Source organism: Buteo buteo, chromosome 13 (assembly GCF_964188355.1).
Source record: "Buteo buteo chromosome 13, bButBut1.hap1.1, whole genome shotgun sequence".
Lineage (NCBI taxonomy): Eukaryota > Metazoa > Chordata > Aves > Accipitriformes > Accipitridae > Buteo > Buteo buteo.
In genome coordinates this window covers 26,914,236-26,928,513 of record NC_134183.1, presented here as the reverse complement: position 1 = coordinate 26,928,513, position 14,278 = coordinate 26,914,236, and the positions used below count along the sequence as shown (strand labels likewise).

The 14,278-nt window shown below is 37.0% G+C and overlaps 1 pseudogene; it reads right to left on the bottom strand.

The window, feature by feature from the left end:
- Positions 1–4,236: 4,236 nt before the first annotated feature.
- Positions 4,237–12,362, bottom strand: LOC142038561 (NAD(P) transhydrogenase, mitochondrial-like; annotated as a pseudogene).
- Positions 12,363–14,278: the final 1,916 nt, after the last annotated feature.

Genomic DNA, 14,278 nt, shown 5'->3' with positions numbered 1-14,278 from the left:
ACAATTAGACTACTTTCACAAAACTGTACATAAGCAGTTTATTAAAAGAACAGGTTCTTATTTCTAAAGTTCTATAAAAATTTAAATTTAATTAAAATGTTTCTAGAGCCAAACTGAGGTCCACTTGCATTCAGGTTTGCTTAGAACAGAATCCAATTTTTAAATACTTTTCCCATCTGAAAGGGAAATTTAAAGCTGAAAACATCAAGAAAAGTCTGCTCTGCAAAATGCTCTACTCCAAGAAATTGACAGTTGACTCAGTAAGGATGTTGATAGTATCTCAGTTAGGCAAGGTAACCTAGCTACTTGTTTATCAATGATCTTTGGAAAATTTAACCTAGTCGTTTCAACAACTGAAGAACCATCCTCCTTTTTTGGAGACATCTTCCTTTTTGGACAAGCCCATGCAGAAAGAAGCTGTTCCTATGCAGATGAAAAAGCAAAGGATATAGACACACATACCTGAGGTGACATCAAAGTTTTCTCATCACGTCTTCTCACTATTCCCATTAATTCTGTTAAACATTTTCTTCTTTGGTCATCTTACCGCTCATGGAAATACGTATATGTACTGTAGAAACAGTGGGTATAAACATAAAGCTCATGCTTATGTTGGCATTCCTATATTTACAAGCAATGATCATTATACAATCCTTTGGTTGCCAGTAAAATTTCTGTGCATGAATGTTCAGTGCCTGGAGTAAAAGTTTTGAGGCAGGAACTCATAAATACTAATCTCATTTGTAATTCACTTTGGGTAGGTCATTAACCTGGTTTTGACTTCCTGTAGGTCCCTCCTAATGAAATTGGACTCCAATCTGTCATAATGAGGCATACAAGAGAAGAAAGAAGCAGATAGTACACTTAGCAATAATAAATACAGTTTCTGGTATGAGAGGCAAATGGAGGCCAGGTGTGAGTCCCTGGCTAGTGTGCCAACCACTATTCCAAGCAAGAACAAATCTGGTCACTATTTGACTAAAGGAAGGATTAGGAGAAACAAGCGTCAGTCCTAAAATACCTGCCAAATCTATTTAAAAAAAAAAAAAAAGTATGCACTCGGAAGAATAAAAAAGCACTTTTTATTAGTCATAAAATAAAAACAGGCGTAGAACCCAAGCCCTACTTCAACCGAAGTTGTGTCACTGACACCCATGGCAGCGGAAGGCATTTCCTGCACATGCTTTTGCATGCATAACTTGCATACATTGTTTTTGCCAGAAAACTAATTTTGGAATAATTGAATCTTTGTCAACCTGAGGATGAAGTGGGGACCCCAGGATCCAGCAGATGCATATGGTACTGCCAAGCTAAATTTCTTAAATAAAAAATATTCCACTTGGGCAAATATGGAGAAATAGTTCATCAAAAAAACAAAATTAAATATGTTGTAAATTCCCCGATGACTTCTCACAACCTTTACTGCTTTAGTAGGAATACAGACCACAGTGTAGCATCTGAACATTGTTAAAAGATGCAGACCACACAAAGAGTTCAACAATACTTCCTTGGGAGAAAATATTATTGCTCCCAGTACTAGTCTCTTTGACCATATGTGTTGGTGGTTTAAGGAAATGTTTTTCCCTCTTTAGGAAAAGACTAGATCATTTCATTAATCCAAGATAATATGATATTTTACTTGGAGACATATTTTGTCATCACTTGCACAATGTTTTGTTAAATATATCCAAGTAAGCTCTGAGCAAATCAATGTACAGTTTGAATTTCTCCAATCAAGACAAAGCCCAATGTAGAAAGATATCACAATTTCACTCTTGGAGATCACAGGAGTTTAATTTTCAGTTGGATTATCGTTTTAGGAAGTTTTTAATAAAAACTTTAAAACTTGTATACAAATTGCCCAACATTAATCAAAGAAAATAGATCTTCAAACAAGGATGATACTTTGGACAAAACACTTTAAGTCAGTGACCCTGGGAGGAGGCAGTAAAGAAGGTCTTTCAGATGCTGTACAAAGCTTGGTTATGGAATGGTTCACCGAAATGAAACAGATTTCCTTCTCTTTTTTCTTCCTTTAAAATCAACTTTCTGTACCACCAAAAATTGGTTTCCTTGAACTAATAGACATTTCTACTATTACTCATTTATCTTGAACAGGAGCTTTGAAGGTAATGAACCCTTGAAAAGGTGTGCTATATGTATCATTTTCTGTCATCATTTGCATTATTCTTTTTTCATTCCATCATTACTTTTAAAGGCAGTTAATATGAAGAGCATAATAATCTTGTTTATGAGGAAAAATATTATTCAACATAATCAAAACCTTGCTATACGATTCATTTTCCATTTCATATATTCCAATAGAGATAATGACATCTGGAATTATGCAGTATATACAGGCCCCAATCCAAAAGCTTTTGAGAACAGTCTATGTTAATTTCAATTGGTCCTGCGTTGGGTCCCTAACCTATACCATATTGGCTCTATTTCTACTTCTAATTAATGTCAGAAGTAGTTTCTTGGTAACAAAAGGTATACAATGATTCACCAAGGATCCTGAAAAGTTGAATTTTTAGCCTTTCATTCAATTGGAAAGCAACATGACATGTTAGCAACCCTGACTTACCACTGCCTGCTGCTTTACAATGTTAATCCACACTACCTTTCAGGAGCTCATTTTATTTTTACATAATTATTCCTAGCATTGCTCATCATTTAAATGCCAAACTGGCAACAAGAAATATAGATAAATTAATTCCCTTGCAGCTTTTATATAAATTCCAGCTATGGTTATCATTTTCCAAGATTGTAAGAGTATGGCTCTTCCTGTTCTTGTGCTTTTTTTTTTTTTTTTTTTTTTTAATAGAAAGGGGTGCTGATCTTGGTTATGGAAATAACACTTTTCACCTTCCTGTTGCTGAAAAAAAAAAAAAAAATCTTTGTGATGGATTTCTATTTCATCTTGCCTCCTATTATACTATGGACTGACCCTTCAGGCAAAGTTCTGTCATGGTTACGCATTTGTCCTTCTCAAATTAGCGGGATTACTCACACGAGTAAATAGAATGGGATTCGGCCTTTACCTTATCCTGATTACAGTAACCGTTGTTCTGTAAAATAGCACCGACCATTGAATTTGGTCAGTTGTAAAAACCATCTTTGTGTTGTTATTGCACCAAATTTGGCCTGATGTATTTCAGATGTAATACACTTGACATTGGAGGGAAAAAAAACCCACCACACCAAAAACTCAAACACACACACAAAAGTCCAAAAAAAAAAAACACTAAACAAAAAACCCTACCTAAATCCTAGACTACATTCCTTAAAATCTGAACATGAATATGCTTCTCTTTACAAACACTTTCTTAGCCAAACACTAATTCCAGTCTGCCAATATTTAAATTTTTAGCATGACTGTACTTCGGTTTAATGCTACCTGCAGGCAAATATGCATTCCTGTCAATCTTCCACTCACCATGACTACAGAAATTAAGCCTCCCTCTTTACTACATCCAAAATAAACTGAAAAAGAATCAGTCTCTCAAGAAACATCTTGCATACAGAAAGTTGCAGCCAACATACAAGTAGTATCAGTTTTCACAGATCTTAAGGCTGCCTCCTGATTTAACTCTATATGTAGTTCCTTTTCTTCTCCCAGGATAAGGGGCCAAATGATGTAGGAAGGTATGAGGGCTACTGCTATTACAACAGGGACTATGCAGGATGTAGCCTAATGATGTCATATCAGGGTTGAAATACGTTTCATATTGTGAGGCTAAACCCCTGCTTGTTTCAATAGAAAACCACCGCATCTTTATAAGCAACAATGCTGTACCTCTCCTGACCTTGGCACAAAGACGTAGTAAGTGTCATCAAACCATTTGGCCTTTGAAGTACTTGCACTACTTGAAGTCCTTCTGAGTATCACACACAGCTCACCTATTCCTACTTGTCAGCACCTTTGTTCAACACATACTGATTTGAGTCCATAAACTATCTGGCACTTGAAGTCATATTGCTTAAAGCACAGTTCAGTAGCTCAGGAGATGGGCTGATTCTCAGTAACACATTCTTTAAAAACTGATTTTATAGTATCAAAATTTTTATAAATCTCTTTTTGCCCCATATTTCAGTGCTTGAAACATGCAAGAAGTTCCCTTCACTGCATTATCATGTAGACATTGAATGATAATGTTTCCCTGGAATGACTAAACTCACTAACAAAATCACTTCTTTCATACAACACATTTTATATGTTTTTATCAAAAACATTTAAGTGGTGTTGAAATTCACCTTCATTACCAAAATTCCTCTAATGACATGATCAATAGCCCCATAATCTAAATCGTCCTTTTGTTCAAAGTGAAAATATTCTTTCTCGGGAGAAACAGCTTTAATAATTTCAAGATGTTATTGGAATAAAGGCTACTGGCTTGAGTAGCCATTCTACTTGGCAAGTCCTTGTAACCAGTGTTCACCACACCCTGATGAGAAAGGAAAATAAATACTTGTCAAAGCTTTCATGTATTGGAAACTTTTCACATGTTCTCCACAGTTCTGATGCCTGTTTTATACATGCTAGCAAATCAAATTTGCATATTACTGCAGACATGAGTTACCAAAGCTTTCTTTTACAAGTTAAGGATTCTGTTTAAAACTAATAGCTTACTCTGATGCATGACCAAAGAAAGTCAGCAATTTTGTCAGGAAGCCAGAGACTAAATGAGCTGGGAGGCCAGTCAGGGAACTGGTTACAAAACCATATGGTGCTTATTTTTGAGAATAAGAAGTCAACTACTTCTTCAAATTCGAAAACACCTCATGATTGTCTGATAAGAATCACATTGCACAATGTGTTTCACAGATTAATTGCACTCCAGTCAATCCTAAGGAAGAAGATAGAGATGCCTTCAAAACTTAAATTCTTTGCAAGTACATCTGGGTTAAGATCATGTTTCTTTAACATCCCTTCATATTATTATGAATGCAGAACATCAAAAACCACAAAAGAATTCTAATGCCATGCTCTGAAAACAACTTATATTGAATTCTGATCTTGAACACTGTACTCTAAATTATTGTTTCTTTCTTTCATTGCATCATTCCAGGATAGCCATCTGGACATTGCAGTTGCCAGTTCATCCCATATGCAGCCACACATGTTGGCTTCAGTACACATCCTGGAATAAGTCATGACATGATAGTCAAGTATGGCAGCTACAGAGGTAGTCAATACAAGGTAAAAATGAAATACTTTTAGCTGGACTGTTCTTTTTACCTAGCTTTCCAGAACAGGCCAATTCATGTATCTACTACCTGGAGGACAGTGAAGGCTGCAAGTATTCTGCTATTGCTTTATAGCTCACTTCCCAAGTTGGTTACTGATGAGACACTTGTCCTCCTCAGGTAAATTCCCACATGCTAACATGACACCATTTTTAATGGCTTCAAATAATGGGTCTTTACAAAGGAAAACAAATGACAGTACTAGAAAGAGGAGGAAAAATGCAGCATTATAGTTATCACTGAAGAGAGTAAGGTAGAGAATAGCAGGTGCATAGAGGATTTTTCTCAGCACAACAGTACTTGAAGTGTTTTCGCACTACAGGACTCTCACAATTTGGGTTTTTCACTGTGTAAGCTGAGTATTTAAATTAATACATTGAACAAACCTTTGAGCCCCACAACACATATGCAGGCCTTCTGTGTGCCTAAAGCCCACTGCTACACCAACACAAACATAGTGCAACATGGGACATTCAGTCTAGGTAGCACACGTGGGGAGGAGAGGCAACCAATATCCACTGTTCATTATACGTGACACCAGATCAGCTCAGGCACATACAACCTGACCCAGAACAAAATACTTGGAAATGGTTCAATAAGGGGAATATTAAAATTTGCAAGATCTATATAAAATCTAAGTATTTCAATTCAAGTTTTCAACAGAAAATCAACAAAAATATTTCTTCCCCCCAGTGAAAAAGGCATAACTGGACTTTTCCCGTTAAGAGAAGGTGATGGAGCAAATTTCCTCTCAGCTCTGCTAAACATAGTGAAGTTTACATAATTCCCAACTCTGTCTTTAATCAGGCTCCAACATTACAAATTTAAAATAATTTGGACAACCAATTTAGCACATAACTAGAGATGCAAAAATCAAGAGACAAAGGTAGGCCCTCCTAGAAGAATATCAGTGTAGGCCAGCAAGTTTACAAACACTTGATATCATCAGTTTTACATCTTTCATTGAGATTTAACTGCCAGAACCAGATCATTACACAAAAATAGACTTCCATTCAAAAAGAATAATATCCTTGTAACTAAGTATGATCCCTGAAGAGATAAGGAAAGAAAAAGTTTAAGATTGATTACATCTTTACACATTTTGAAAATGGTCTCCCATCTTCTTAGGCATATCACCACTTAAAACTGCACTGTTCAAAAAAAAAAAAAAAAAAAAAAAAAAACACCAAAAAACGCCCCCAACCAAACCACCCAAACTCACAACAACAACAAAAACCTGGTAAAACTTGAACTGTTTAGACAATATTGTAACATATGCTCTGGTGGTAGACAAAAAAATTGCACCTTTATATGATCTTACCGTTACACAGTGCATGACTTTTCCAGCTCACACCTGAACTTAGTCTTCATCTAAAAATGGTAATCCTCTTAATGGTAATCTGTTAAAAAATCTACCATTCATATTGTAAAACAGTAACACAGAACACTTAATACTGAAATTAAACAAATCTCTAAATTTATTTTTCTCTTTTTCTATATTTGGAATTGCACACTCAATTCTTGTTAATTAAGCTCCAGGGATGAATTTAAGAGCATTTATAGATATCATTGTTTAAAAAATGATGTTACCATGCTTATAAAAGTCACAACACATAAAACATTCAAAGATGGAATGGTGTCTGGATAATATTCCAATTTGTGGTTTCATTACTTATGAAAGACTCTGCTTTATTACCCCTTAACACATTGGTAAGAATTCCATGACAGACTTGCAGTGGCTTCAAGGACAGACAGTCTTTATTACTATAACATCTATTACTTTTTCATTTGTTAGAGCAATACAGATTTCTATTTTTGTATTTTCTCTGCACTTCAGTTATTTCTAAATGCTGCTGTATAATCTATACACCTTAAAAATGTAAGGTTCTGCAGGATGAGTCATTTCTACTTTACCTCCAGCCTCAGCTCCACAATCACTGATCATTCTTTCATTGAATCCATCATACTCTTAGTGATTAGAATTGGAGCTTTCTTCCTCAAATCCATGTTTAAGACAGCAAACCAAACAAGTTTATTAATTCTTACTAGAAGTAAAGAGGGTGAATGGAGAAATATGTAATACACATAGGTGCTTTCAGAAGTATAAAATATTAATCGTATTGAGCCTGAATTGAAAATTACTGAGTAATCATTAGCAGAGAGAAGGAAATACTCTAAACCATTGAATAAAAATGAAATAAAACCTAATCCTGAAGCCTTTACTCATTAATAGTTTTCAGTACATATCTAGGTACGTGCATATTTCACTAAGCATGTTATACTAATAGGGACATGTGTTTAGACTCTCCAGTAGTTATAAGCAGTGTCTTACCTGGAATAAGAGCTGTACTAATATCAATATCACTTCTTTACACTGTTTGGCAAATACCACCAGGTTTGCTTCAATATATTCTTGGGATATTTCTTTTGCACAGCCACCAACACCCTTTCCTGTTTCAGCAGTTATCTCCTTGTAGAGGTTCTGTGCCAAGGAATTTAAGGTCTTCCAGTGCTGGAGGCCAAAGCACAGATATGGAGACAACAGATACATGATTATATTTGTCCTGGCTTCAGCTGGGATAGAGTTAATTGTCTTCCTAGTAGCTGGTATAGTGCTATGTTTTTGAGCTAGGTATGAGAAGAATGTTGATAACACTGGTGTTTTCATTTGTTGCTAAGTAGTGTTTAGACTAAGTCAAGGATTTTTCAGTTTCTCATGCCCAGCCAGCAAGAAGGCTGGAGGGGCACAAGAAGTTGTCACAGGACACAGCCAGGGCAGCTGACCCAAAGTGGCCAAAGGGGTATTCCATACCATGGGACATCACATCTGTTATAGAAACTGGGGGGAGTGGGGCTGGGGGGATCGCCGCTCAGGGACTAACTGGGCATCGATCTGTGGGTGGTGAGCAATTGCACTGTACATCATTTGTATATTCCAATCCTTTTATTATTACTGTTGTCACTTTATTAGCATTATCATTATTCTTTTCTTCTTTTCTGTTCTATTAAACCGTTCCTATCTCAACCCACGAATTTTATTTCTTTTCCTGATTTTCTCCCCCATCCCACTGCGGGGGGGGTGGGGGGGGTGGGGTGGGGGGGTGAGTGGGTGGCTGCATGGTGCTTAGTTATTGGCTGGGGTTAAACCACGACAGTATTTTTTCTGTTTTTATAAAAACAATCTTTGCAATGTTAACAGAAGCAAGACAATAGTAGTTAACAGACTCTCTCATCATAACTAGATCTGTTTAAAAAAGGGACAAGAGTCAGTTTTTCATAAACACTAGGTAAATCAGGCTGTGCCAACTTACTCGTCAGCTTTATCTCAGCAGCTTCTAAACTTTTTATTTCAAACAAGAATTTCAAAAATAAACTGATTACTACAATTAGTTTCATACATGTGAAAATACTTACCTGGGTGGTTATTTTACTAAAGAAAAACTGAAGTTAGTTTGTCCAAACTAAAAATAGGCTGCTTTTGCTAAGTTGTCACTGCTCAAAGATACTGTCCCTAACACGTCTAAGCATACAATTTAATAACTTCATTGGAAAAACCTACCTGCTTTCTTAAGTAATGAGAGTTGCTGTTCCCTTGGATAAACCACTTACAATAAGTTCTGAAGCAATTAAATGGCATATTTTCTCTGTTGTGCATTAAAGTACATTATAATCTATATGGATTACTGAAGGATTTTTGTAGCACTTTCATTTTTTGCTGTAGGTACTGCAGTAGTTATTCCATAATTGTATTATATTCATTAACAAAGTATGTTTAGGATTGCAGTACTACTCGTCGCTGCTACAACACCAAGGTTCCAACTCTGTCTCGTATATGCAGAGGAACAGCTGTTCTTGTGCAGATTCCCATTTTATTTTGATGGGCTCCAGGTGAACAGTCCCTAGACTTCGATATAGAATTGGAGCCCAATCACATCTACATAACTGTCTGAATAAAAAGGAAAAAAAAAAAGGCATTTCCTGAATACAAGTAAAGAGATTCCCAAAGGATGTGAGAGGAACCAGAAAAGTTCAGTTGCTTGGGACACAGACTTGATTAGTCAAATAAAAAGGGACTGTAGTTAATGGATTACATTGACAGAGAAATGGACTGAATGACATAACAGGGTTTTCTGTCCAAAATTATTATGATTTGTTTACCAGTTTTTGAAAGTTTGAACATGAAGCAATTTGACTGACAGGAATACAAGATCTATAGCAGAATGCTAGGTAGAAATCTGCTTACCAGTATTTCCTTAGCTGCAGCTGGGGAACAGCAGGTACCAGTACAGGCTTAGAAGCAATGACTGGAAAGCAGCTTTGTAGAAAAAGACCTGGCGTCTTTGTGCACACCACATTGACCATGAACCAGCAATGTGCCCTTGTGGCAAAGACCACCACCAGCATCCTGGACAAATTGCAGTGTTAACACGTGAACACACAATTAATTTACCCATGAACACCCAATTAGTACATGCATGAGTGCCTAATCAGTTCATGTGTGAGCACTGTAGTGGGCATAAATTGCAAGGTTAGGTGGCAGGGGCTGCAGAGATGACCTGAACAGAAGGCAGCCATGAGCCGCCCTGTGCCATCTGGTTGCATCTAGCTCTGAAACCCATGTAAACACCCTCTCACACACCAAAAGCTGCCAGAGCAGCACATAGCACCCCTGCTCACACATGTGTGAGCACTAGCTGCAAGGGTAAGAGATGTGAAGGGATACATAGAGAGACATGGAATGCAGAGGAGACAGGCACCTGGTGAGACATTCTTGGAAGCTGGCATTCCATACCAAAGGGAATGGCATGTCTGAGGGACAGCAGCCCAGGGATGACCCACACTGGGATAGAGGCAGCCATGAGGGGTGGATCAGAAACAGTTGCACACAACCCCACACTTGAAGGAATTGGGATGGACTGAGTGTAACATGCAAGGAAAACAAGGAAAGCTGAGACTAGGAAGCAGGGAGAAAGATGATGTTTGGCTTAAGTTGGGCCTAGGAATTAGGGAAAAAGCATATTTGAGTGGTTGGGGTTTTTTAATTACGTTCTCTTTTTCTGAATACTTAAATCAATAATTTGAAGTTTGTGTTAATTAGCAATAAATTAGGTAAAAATTCTGCAAGTTAACTCTTTTTCCTGTGACACAGAAACATGGCAGATGTTTTTGAAGGACATCCTTCGGTGCAAAGCAGAGCAGAACTTTGACCAGAATATTTTATAAAGTGTTAAGCAGTGTTCTAGATTCTAAGCCATATTTTCTTACTCTTGCTGGTATCAAATCCCCTGACAGTAACTCCTATTGCTTTGGCAGCTCCTGCTGCAGCCAGCCCAGCAACGCCACCACCAATTATCAGCATCTAGGGAGATCAAACAGATAGTAAAGTGCATTCTATGTTCACTTATTCCATCACATGCTGTGTCTGCAATATGCCTTATCTTCAAAAGCACTTGAACTTTAAAGAGCGTCAAAGGCTAAAAACTGTAAGTACTTCAGGGAAGCAAAAAAAAAAATCTCAGCAATGCAACATAGTTAAACAGCTGGTTTGGGCTATAAGAGCAGGTGGTCGTCTGTACAAAAGGTGCCATATGTAGAAAATAAGATAGAAATAAGTTTTAAAAAATTAAGTTAAACAAAACATGACTAGAACCATTTTTTTCAGTCCCACAGGACATAGACCTTAACTCAGACTTTGGTAACAAAGGATGCTAACTCTATTTGTCCAGCTATACAAATATTTTCCTTTACTATAGCTTTTCTCAGATATTAATTCTGACAGGTATGCTGATATGGGTATCAGAAGGCAGCGTTCAGTCTGTGAATGAAAAAATAGACTGTTTTAAGATCCTTAAAAAATAGTGAGTGTCCTTCTGAGGTATGATGTGATTTAGTGTCTTTTTTACACTTAAAATAATTGCAATCAATCAAGCATTCACCAAAAATAAAATAAAAACCCAAGGCAGAACTAAAACATACATAATACATTCACCCACAAAGTTCAATTGCCCTTGGCTGCACTGCATTAAGGCAGGTGAGAAGACAGGAGTCCTTGATGCTGGTGTCCTGCCAAGCAGAAGCAGATCTAATACAACATCCTTTGGGGGACCATCCTGTGAACAATCCAATCCTGACCCCTTGGGGAAGTCTTAAAAGGTTCTGATGAAGAAAAGTCTGCATTCAGAAGTTCTCAAATACAGCCAAATCAACTTTTACAGGATGGCTCAAATGTCTAAAGCCAGTACAGTCCAGCAAACCCAAATAAAATCACAAGGAATCAAACGCTATTAGTTATCTCTTAGAAAGGTATGTGAGAGAGCTGAACTGCCCTGTTACACTAGTAGTCCAGCTTTCCAGTACAAAATTTTACTCTCTAAATATCAGTTGTAGCAACTGTACCTTCACAGGAGAAACTTGTCCTGCAGCCATTATCTGACCTGTAAAATCCCTGCCAATATTATTAGATACCAGCACTTATGATACGTACCTATACCATGTAAACAGGTAACATTGTAGATAGGTAGTGACACCCTCAGATGAGAAAACATTCAAGTATCCATGCCAAAAATATGCCGTGACATATCATACTCCCTAGAATTCAGATGTCATTACACAAATTACAGAAGCAGAGCCAAAACCTCTTGAGACAAATACATAAACCAAATCAATTAGATAATTAATAGAAGCCTCATAAAAAAATAGCATAATGGACATCTTAAAGCAATAAATTTTGAAACAATACATTCAAATGTCATTCCAATTTATACTAGTGGCTTGAAAATTAAAAGTTTGTTGGAAAACAAATGCTGGGAAAAGAATGCATACCAAAGGTGGTGACTCATAGCATAAAGTGCTTCTTGCAACTACAATATTTGAATTATTTATTTTTAATTCTGTGGATCAGCTGACATGCCTATATTTGACTGTCATCCCACTTGCACAGAATGTGGACAGTGCACAAGGCTGCTCATAGCTGTTCCAGGAATTTACAGCACAGATTCCCTTGCTAAAGTAACGAGTTGATGATTATATAAACTTTACGTGAACTGGAAAATAGGGCAAGCCTTTCAGTTACCTTCAAAAGGAAGTATGTTTGAAACATCAGCTGCATTCATAGTTACATGCTGCTTAAGCATTCCTGTACAACTTATCCCTCCCAATAAGCTATTGCTCAAAAGTCTTTTGAATTTATTGTTCTTTGTTCAGAGAACAGGAGGTGGCCCAAAAATTATTCACTAAAATGCTGTCTTGTGTCTACAATTTGCAGCTATATGGACCACACCAGAGTATAACTTTGTTACAGCAGGCTTTTTTGTTAGCAACATCTAAAACTTGTGGGGGTTTTGGTGGGTGGTTTGCTTTTCTTTTTTATTTATTGAGGAATTAAGGAAAGAATTACTGATTTCTTCAAAAGTACTGCAGGTATGCAGTAATTTGAAGGGGGGTTGCTGTTGTTTTGGGCTTGTTTTGTTAAAGAAAGATTTTCAGGCCAGTTAACTATGGGTTTCTCAGCGCTTTATAGTACTTGGTCAAAAGGCCAAGCAACTTCAAGATTTTGCTTAGCAAAACTGGACAATTGGAAAACTCTTTTTTCATCTTTATAGTTTTCTTAAAATCTTTTTCTCCTTTCAAAGCTTAAAATAAAACTAAGCTGGACATGGGAGTAAAATTCTCTTTATCCTAAAAGGGTAACAGATATAAAACCTATCTAACATCAGTGCCCTAAATGCTGAAGCAGGGTACATCCAGTGCAACTCTTCCAATTCCTTGGATACAGATGGCAGAGAAGTTGGTCCATTGTCAGTACTGCAGGGTAAGATAGGCAGCCATTCTGGGAATTCCTATACAACTCTCCGAAGTTAGTATTTTGTAGCTAATCGTGAGTGAGAATTTTTCCCTACTGAACAGACAAATTTCTACTGGCTTCACTGATGTGAAATTTCACACAGTGGAAGGAAATTAAAGACTAACAAAAATGAGAATTGCTAATATCCAAGTTGAGCCAAGGCAAGACAGTCATTGTATACACATGCTTTCTGTATTAGTTGAAAAACTGTTTTTCTTCTGTGGGTACCATCTGCTTCAGTGTCATAGCCATACAATCCTGAGGTAATAATCTATTTTGGTATACAGGCAAATAAAAGGATAAGTGTTAAAAACAAATACTTTCAGAGAAGTTGGTATAAAAGCCCAACATTGTTTAGGGCCATGTGTTAGAACATTGAAGGGAAATCAGAGAGTTTGACACGAGGTTAATTAGATTTAAATAGCTTGAGAGAGAGAGAATGTGCAACAGGAAAATACCATTCATCTTTGTAGCCAGATTGCTTAAATTTACCAGAGCTGTCATCAAGACCTTTTAGAGACTAGTTTCATGATTTTGTTTATGGTTCTGTAAAGAGAAACAATATTGACTGCTGACATTATCATGGCTTGTAATTTTTTCCCCCCTTTAACTTCACTGTGGCTGACTACCTGAAAAGTCATTTGTTTAGCTTCATCTCCTTCTGCAACAAAAGAGAAGGATACCCCTTTTAATAAGATAAGAAGCAGCAACTGAAGGGCCCAATCTAGGTCATGAGGTCCAGTCTCCTTCAACTGCAAACACCACACAATCCCCATCATAAACATAACTTGGCTTTGGAAAAGTAGGAAATGTTTCCTATTAAAGGCAATTTGAAATGTGAGGTCATAGTCATAATTTCCTTAGAGATACAAACGAAAGAGCAAATCTACTGAACTAAACTGTTACACTGTGGATTAAGGCCTTTCTTCATATCTGATTCCATTCAAACCTTACTGAAGTCAGATGAAAAAGAGCACCAAATTGGAAAGAAAAGCAGACCTCCCCCCCCCCCCCCAGGTACAGGACAAGGTCTTGTTCTGTGACCTTAGAGATGTGGGAAGGTTATATATATTTCATCACAAGAAAGCTTGTCATTTAGGTTATTGGTTGCATAGAGAAGAATCAGACATCTATTAGTTCTCTAGAAATTTTACTTTGTTCTTCAGTCCAGATATGATACAGTTA